A 7,614-nucleotide genomic window follows, 5' to 3' on the forward strand; every position below is an offset into this window, starting at 1 on the left:
TTTATGAATATTTGCCAAAATAGGTATGCCACAGGAAGCTCGTTGCTGGCCTCCTGATCTCTGGGAGGGTTTTATTTATTTATTTATTTATTTTTCTTTATTTCCTCACTTTCAAGTTCACCTTTGACCCATAGTCAGTTCTCAATCCCTGATGCCTGAGACCAACTGCTGACCAATTTACATTTCAACAATGGCACGGTTATGTTTCAACAGATACTAATAAATAGACACAGACACTCAATGCTGGAAATACAACAAGGTTGATAGGGAGGGAAGAGAGAGAGAGTGAGAACCGGGCTGAAATCCTGTGTGAACTTGGGGCCACGTCTGTTTTTTACTGTCACATTACAAGTAAATGAGCAAGATCCGCAGTAGAAATTAATCAGGGTTCTGTTCTGTTTTCGCTAGAATGATTAGAAAATATTTATATTAATCTTTAATTTTTCCTCCCATCCCTTAATGCATATTCTCTCTGAGGACTCATCCTATTTAGAAGGTATGAGTATTCTGCTTATGACCAAATTAACACGATTTCACACAATACATGATAATAATGGAAAATTGAATTATTCGCTTACTCTAAACATCAACACTAAGAAGTTTCTTACCCTTCTGAAGAACGGACTTATGAATCCATTCCAAATCATGCGCATTGTTCTATCATGGTACAGAATGATTTGGAAAATGTTTCTTAACCATTTTTTAAAGTAAATCCATAGTTTCTTAGAGACCTTCCAAGAATATAATTAAAAAGTTTGCTGCAATAGGACACACACCCGATTAGCGAAGGCTGAAAAACCCTTATTAAATATGCACACCTGAGATTTATCGAGTGACTTTAATAAAGTATTTTGATTCTTTGTATTTTCAGTGGGAATTAATAATAATACATACATTGCTATTTTTAGCGCATCCCACTTTACAATATCCTTTATCATCATTTCTCAAGATGATGTACCGTTAATCACACACACACATGCACGTATACACACAAATATGCACGCGATTCATATGAAGGATGTGCGACTAGACATATCTGCTTTCTGCTCTGTCTTCATTCCTTCTTCGCTGATTGTTCATTTTACGTATTTTCACTTATTTTATCACGCTGTGCAGGATGAACGCATGTTCCGTGTGTTTATCCCATCCACCTGTTTGAAGCGGCTTTCCAGAAGCTTTCATGTCTTATATTGCTTCGCGTTTCTGTCTGGATAAACGACAAAGTCTCCCACATCATACGTGCTCAATACACGTTTGTCAACTGACTGATACAAAATATTTCCAAGTCTACTACTTTTTCTTTGGAACTCAGAGCTCAGGACGTGGTGCTGTTTGACATCTCAGAAGCGGGGTAGCCGAGGATGGTTGTGAATGACGCATTACACACAGGGAGGGCAGGCCACAGCCGAGGATGCTCTGATTTCTACGAAGAAGTACGTTCTCTGCGGGCTGATTAGCATCCCACCTTTAAAACTTAATCCTTTCAACTTAAAGTATTAGTCTTGTGAAAAACTAAACTAAACTAAATAAAGCTTCTGCAGGCGAGAAGTCGATTTTCACACAAGAACCCGACAAGTGGAGAAATTAGAGAAATTAGAAGGTATCACTTCACTACAAGAGATGAAACCAGGCGTCTGCATGTCCATTTTCTTTGTGTTCATGTTTTGCATTGAACTCTGTTACCAGAATTTGGCAAATGTCTTCTATGGTGGCGATGATGAGGTATCGGATATCAATCATGATCAAAGAAAAAAATGCCATTCGTGATTAAGTTATGCTCAGTAAAGTCACAGTGTCACAAGCCTGTCCAAATAACTAGGGAGGTGGCTTCTCGTCAGGGACCGCAGGCTCCGGTGCCAGCTCCCCTCCCCGTTACTTTTGTAGAATGTGGGGACGCTCGGCCAGTCCCACTGAATGTCAAAGCATTTCTCATCAGAAAAATAAAATGAATGAACTAGATTTGGGGTCCTCGTCTGATGTCCGCGGACTCGGGGATTTTAGGCAAACTGTTGTGTATTTGTGTGCGTGCATATTTTTTTCTGGAAAGAGGGTCAGAGCTCCCACAAGATTTCCGTAGGGATTGTGATGTATACAAATTAAGAACTCTGGGTTTGAATGACCTCAAAGTACATTTTGTATATATCAAGAGAAACCTGTGGCTGCAGAAACTTGTCATTGGTAGGTGACATAAAACTTTAAAATGTACATCTCTCGAATACCAGCATTAAGAAGAAAACAAGAGAATTATTTGCGACATAGCTGAAAAACAACTTGCGAATAACTCCATAAATAACTTCACGAATCCGAAGAAAAGCATGACCTTAACAACAGCAACAACCAAATCGGCAAAGTACACGAAGAGACAATAACAGAGAAAATACAAACAAGACGGAAAAAAGTTGAACTTCACCAGTGATTAAAGAAATCCAAATTAAAACTCTAATAAGTTTTCTCATGTGAATAAAATTGATCAAAGATTATACACCTCGCAGGATCGTGATGGATATGAAGTGAGTACATCGAAAGGGTCTCAGGAGGGAACACAGCCTGCGGGGAGAGAAGCAGCTGCAATACAAAGGTACGAAACGCCCGCCTCCGCTGAAGGGGCGGGGCCAGCTGCTGACTCCGCCCACTCTGGGAGTAGGCGGGGCTGGGAGGTGGAAGGCACAGGTGGTGTGCAGGACCCTGTCCTCTGGTGGATAATGTTGTCCCCGGCGGAGACGGTCACCCGTTCCGATGCTGCCCTACACGTGCACTAGAACCGAACGATGGAGTAGGTGGGTGGCGGCTGGGGGGAGGGGTGGCCGGGGTGATCCCTGTGGTCCAGAGAGAGGTGGGGACATCAGTACGAACAGCGCAGCGTAGGGCAGATCGAGACGGCCACGTACCGAAATAGTGACAGGTGTGTGCGCGTGCACGGCGGGCACACACTCATCCATGTCGTGCCCTGGCAGTGAGAGGACCTACGAGAAATGACATCGCAGTGGCGAAGAGGCCCGAGCACCCAGGTCCCATTTTTAATCCGATTCTCCAATAAAAGGATCCAGAGCTCCTTGGAGAAGTGGTCGATTGCAGGACCGAGGCAGGAAATATGCAAGGTGAACGTGGAATGTCTTCTAGTTCCAGAAAGCGAGGAGATACTATAAAAGGGGGTGGGTGGGAAATCCTCCCCGCACTGATGGGGTTATGCCCCAAAAGGCAAACCGGGTTCTGAGTGGCCAAAGCTGGGACATGTCAAGCAAAAGATAAATGTGTGTGTGTGTACGTGTGCCCCGTGTGCAGATGTGTTCGCGGGAGGTGCATGCGTGCGCTCGCGTGCATTGTGTGTGTGTGTTTTGTGTGTGCACGAGCGTGCCCGCAGCCTCGGGAGAGGAGAAAGTGGGGGCGTGAGGCGCCCGCGTTGTGCACCTGGGGATCAGCCACGCAGCGCTGTGTGTCACTTTCCACCGACAACGACGGGAAGAGTCTGAGAGAGACAGGAAAGAGCCTCAAACGCTTGACCGTCTACCTCGGAGCAACGGAATTCAGAAGAATTCAAGTTTCTCTGTTTTTCCAAATGTTCCTCGATTAACGTGAAGTATTTTTGGAATCCAAAGAAGACAGGACACGAAGTGAAGTAAGCGGCAATCGCAGGGGGGCCTGCGCATTTGCAGCGACCCCCACACTGCGTGGCGGGCCACCGCTCGTCCCACGGCTCGGGATTTTTCAACCAATTGAAAAACCTTTCTGCTGAAGTTTGAAGGGCGATTAAGATCAAGGGAAACTCTTGAATGTAACTTATTCTTTTTTATTCAAAGCGACCCATTCTTTCCTGTTTTAAATGATCTGTTCACAAGTGTTTCGCAACTCCTGACTCCAGTGAGCTCGGCACCGGGCTCAGAAAGATATTAATTTAAAAGGGGAAGAAAAAGATAGGATGTAATGAGCTGTGAAAAGACTGTCTCTGGAAAGAATAACACTCAGAGGCACTTAATATAAGACCAATTATTCGACCGGCATTTGGATCTCGCCATTTGTAATAACCTCGACGGAAGAAAATTCCGACCTAGAGGCTTTCTCTGCCATAAATACAGCACGGACGAGCATCCCGGAGGACGGTCCCCAAGCCAGGGGCCTCCATGCACACGGAGACCTGCAGCCTCTAGGCGAGGTACCGTCTCTCTGTCTCGTTTCTGTCCTCTTTCAAAAGCAGTGTGTGTGTGTGTGTGTGTGTGTGTGTGTGCACGTGTGTGCGGGGGCCGCTGCGTTCATGTGTCAGGGCCTCACGAACACTGAATTGGCTGCTGGATGTGAAGGGCTTAAAAGGCTGTCTTCCCAAATAGACACGAGCAACCGTTGTCGTTAACGGTAATATTGTTATTATTACGTTGGATGTCACAAAAATGTTGTCAGTTTTTCCAGGACATTAAACAAATCGGGAAATACATTATAAAGTGACCTACGATACACTTATGAGACCTGAAAGAAGGAATTTTATATGACGTTATATACAAAAGGTATTATTTGGGGGCACTTAAGTGTACACATCAGACAGGATGCCTTTTCTTAAGAGCAATTCTCAGGTCATCGCAGAGCCTGGGAACAGGGGGGTGGCATATCTTAGCATTCGATGGCGACAAAATTAAAATTTATTTCCTGGAAGAACCTGTAGAAGAAAGGGTCATACCTGTGTTTCAGTGACACCGAGATGCATTGTTATTGACAGAAAAAATATTGCCACTGAAAGTGGGGACGGCCAGGCGGTGGCCCTTGCCAGCCAGGCAGGGGCTGTGAGAAGCTTAGTGACACGGGTGGGGGTCCTGTCCCGCAGCGTTAGGGAGCTGCTTCGTTGGGCACGGCGTCCCCCTGGGATGTCTCCTTGGGTCTAGAAGGAGCAGGTTCCGCACCTGGGAATGTTACTCACATTCACACACCGGGTGACCCCGAAGGCCGTCGTCACCTTTGAGAGAGGCTCGGAGCAGGAAGGGGCACTCACTGCAGCAGGCCCGGGCCGGGGGGATGGCGGCCTGCCTCTGGGTCCACACGGCCAGACCCCAGGGCATCGGCGTGGCACCCTGCAGGGGAGAACGTGCTGCGGGGTTTGTGACGGACGCCACAGGGCATCACGGAGCGGACGCCCGGCATCCTGGAGCAAAGCCAGGCCGTGCAGAGCAAAGACGGCACGCGTCTCGCAAAGCAGCTCATGGGAATGCCACTGGGACCTCGGAGACACGGAGCGCACGGCCACCGCGACGCCAGAACTGCCCTCGCGGGCGGGGGACTGTCAACCCACCACGTCGCGGAGCGGGCTGTGCCCAGCACACGCCTTCAGGAGACAGGGGTGCTGCGTCTGGACGCCGCAGGCTGCGTGTCCAGGTGGCCCAGACCCCGAGAGCCCATCTGGACCTTGGTTCGTGGCTATTTGACTCTCGCATCTCTCTGACATGGGACCTCAGCCCGTCCCAACTCGTTTCTCATTACGGCTCTGTTTGGGGACGTGCATCTGCCCCATTTCACAGAGAGCTCTCACGCCAAGTGCTATGGGCGGGTCCGCATAGAAAACGCGTAGGAATAGTGGCTTAGTCGCTCAGAAAACAAATCTCTCTCCGAAACCTCTCGAGGTACGAAGAAAATTATCGCCCACACCGAAAAATCTGCTCATAAAAGACACCGATCAACAGTGACGAAGGCCCCGGAAAACTCCGTTCGAAGAGCCGGCACCTTGGACAACACCCTGTCTTTAAAATGATCTTCCGTGGGCTTCAGACGCTGTGGCAGAAAAATAAAAAATAAAAAAAAATCAGACGAGAAAGGCAAGTTGTTCGGAATAACCCAGGGAATATTTTAAGTATGAAAAAATCCTGGCCATCTTGACAGCCTTTTCTTTTGAAAATGTCAGCGGCAACCATCACTTTTCAGAAGACCGATTTCTAGCCGTCTTTCGGAGTGTGAGGAACTGTGGCCACACGTTAAGCCGCGGGCACGAGGGGAACAGAGCGAGCCCCCAGTTCCCTTCGCCTCCGCCGAGCTGACGCGCAGCAGCAGCAGCAAAAGTCTCTCCACGTCGCCACCGACGACGGCAGAGTCGGACACAGCAGGTCCGTGAGCCGCAGCCCGGGCGAGCGCGCGGTTTTCAGGCTTTTCTGGGGAACGATCAAGCGGGGGCGTCTCGGTGGCGTCGGGGTGTGTGGGTGGCTCGTCCACCGGTTATGCTCGGTGTCAGAGGCACCGGGGCAGACGACGGGGCCGACAGTGGCCTCGCTGGGCACCGGTCCGGGCTTGGGAAGGCCTGGGAAGGACAGAACCGCCCACCGCGGTTGACGCTACCCGCGGAGGGTCAGTGTCGCTAGAGCCCGGTGGCCGAGGCCTGCTGCCGGGGAGGGAGAGCTTGTTCGTCTGGACCCGCGAGCCTTTTCCCTGTCGCTGGTCACTTCCCTGCCCTCCCCAGGGGCTCTGCTAACTACGCTGTGTGTGTCAGGGGTGACGGGGCAGTGGCCGCAGGGGGAGGGTCCCAGCTCACCCAGCGCTCCACCAAAGTGACAATCACGGTTCCTGAATTCACAGGCTCGTTCTCTACACTAGTCCCAGGCAACGTTTCGACTTTTCTGGAAGACGGAGGAACGGACTCTCGCAGGAGCCGGGAAAAACCTTACGACTGAGCAAAGAGCATCGTCCCCGGCTGTGTATCCGGCGTGGGGGACGCAGCCCCCGGCCCCCTGTGCCCGCCGGAGTGCGAGAGGCGAGGTCGCGACCTCCGCTCCCCTGAGCTCACAGCACAGACCGACACGCTAAGGCCGATCCGTTGCTTCAGCTGGCTTTCAGGCAATTTACCAAATTATTTCTGACAGCGAGCCAGAAGGGTGAGAGGACAAGACACCATAGTTAATGGGGACCGTGACGGGCCCCACGGAGGGGAGGGCCGAGGACGGAGGGGATGCAGCGCACGGCGTGAGCTTCTTCCTCTTTTTCTCTTGTTTTCAGGAGACTTGGCGGCCGTGAGCCCGGACTATTTTTAAATGAGGAGAGTTTTTTTTTTTTTTAAATCACTGTAGAGAAATATACATATGACATATGATTGAATTGTACACTGGACACCTGTATAATTTTATTAACCAGTGTCACCCCAATAAATGTATTTAATTTATTTATTTCTATGTTTCAACCCCAATAAGTTTAATTAAAAAAAAAATCATGAGCTAAAATAACTAAATGAAAGGAAAAATCAAGAGATCTCTCAGTCTCTGGGAATGATACACGATAGGGTCTGTTTGGACATTTTAAATCAACAGAGGACTCGAAATTTTTAACTGTCATCATTATTTAATCCAGATTTTCGTTTTTAAACAGACTGCGGACTCCTCTCACATTTATTTTCTTCCCCTCGGGCGCTGTCTCTCCTTCTGGAAACGTCTGGAAACGCACACCTGTGATCTTTGTCCTGCGGGTCGCTTTGTCCAGTGGGAGTCACCCCGCGCGTCTTCAGACCGCTGACAGGCGCACACGGACTGTGAAGAGGTGTGAGCACGCGTCCCGTGTGGTGAGGACACCTCGAGTCTTTCGCGACCTTGCGGGGGAGGCAGTCACACCTGTCTTCCGGGGGCGGAATTCCCATCAAAAACACACACAGAGGAGTTA

This window comes from Pteropus alecto, unplaced genomic scaffold (assembly GCF_000325575.1).
Source record: "Pteropus alecto unplaced genomic scaffold, ASM32557v1 scaffold447, whole genome shotgun sequence".
Taxonomy (NCBI): domain Eukaryota; kingdom Metazoa; phylum Chordata; class Mammalia; order Chiroptera; family Pteropodidae; genus Pteropus; species Pteropus alecto.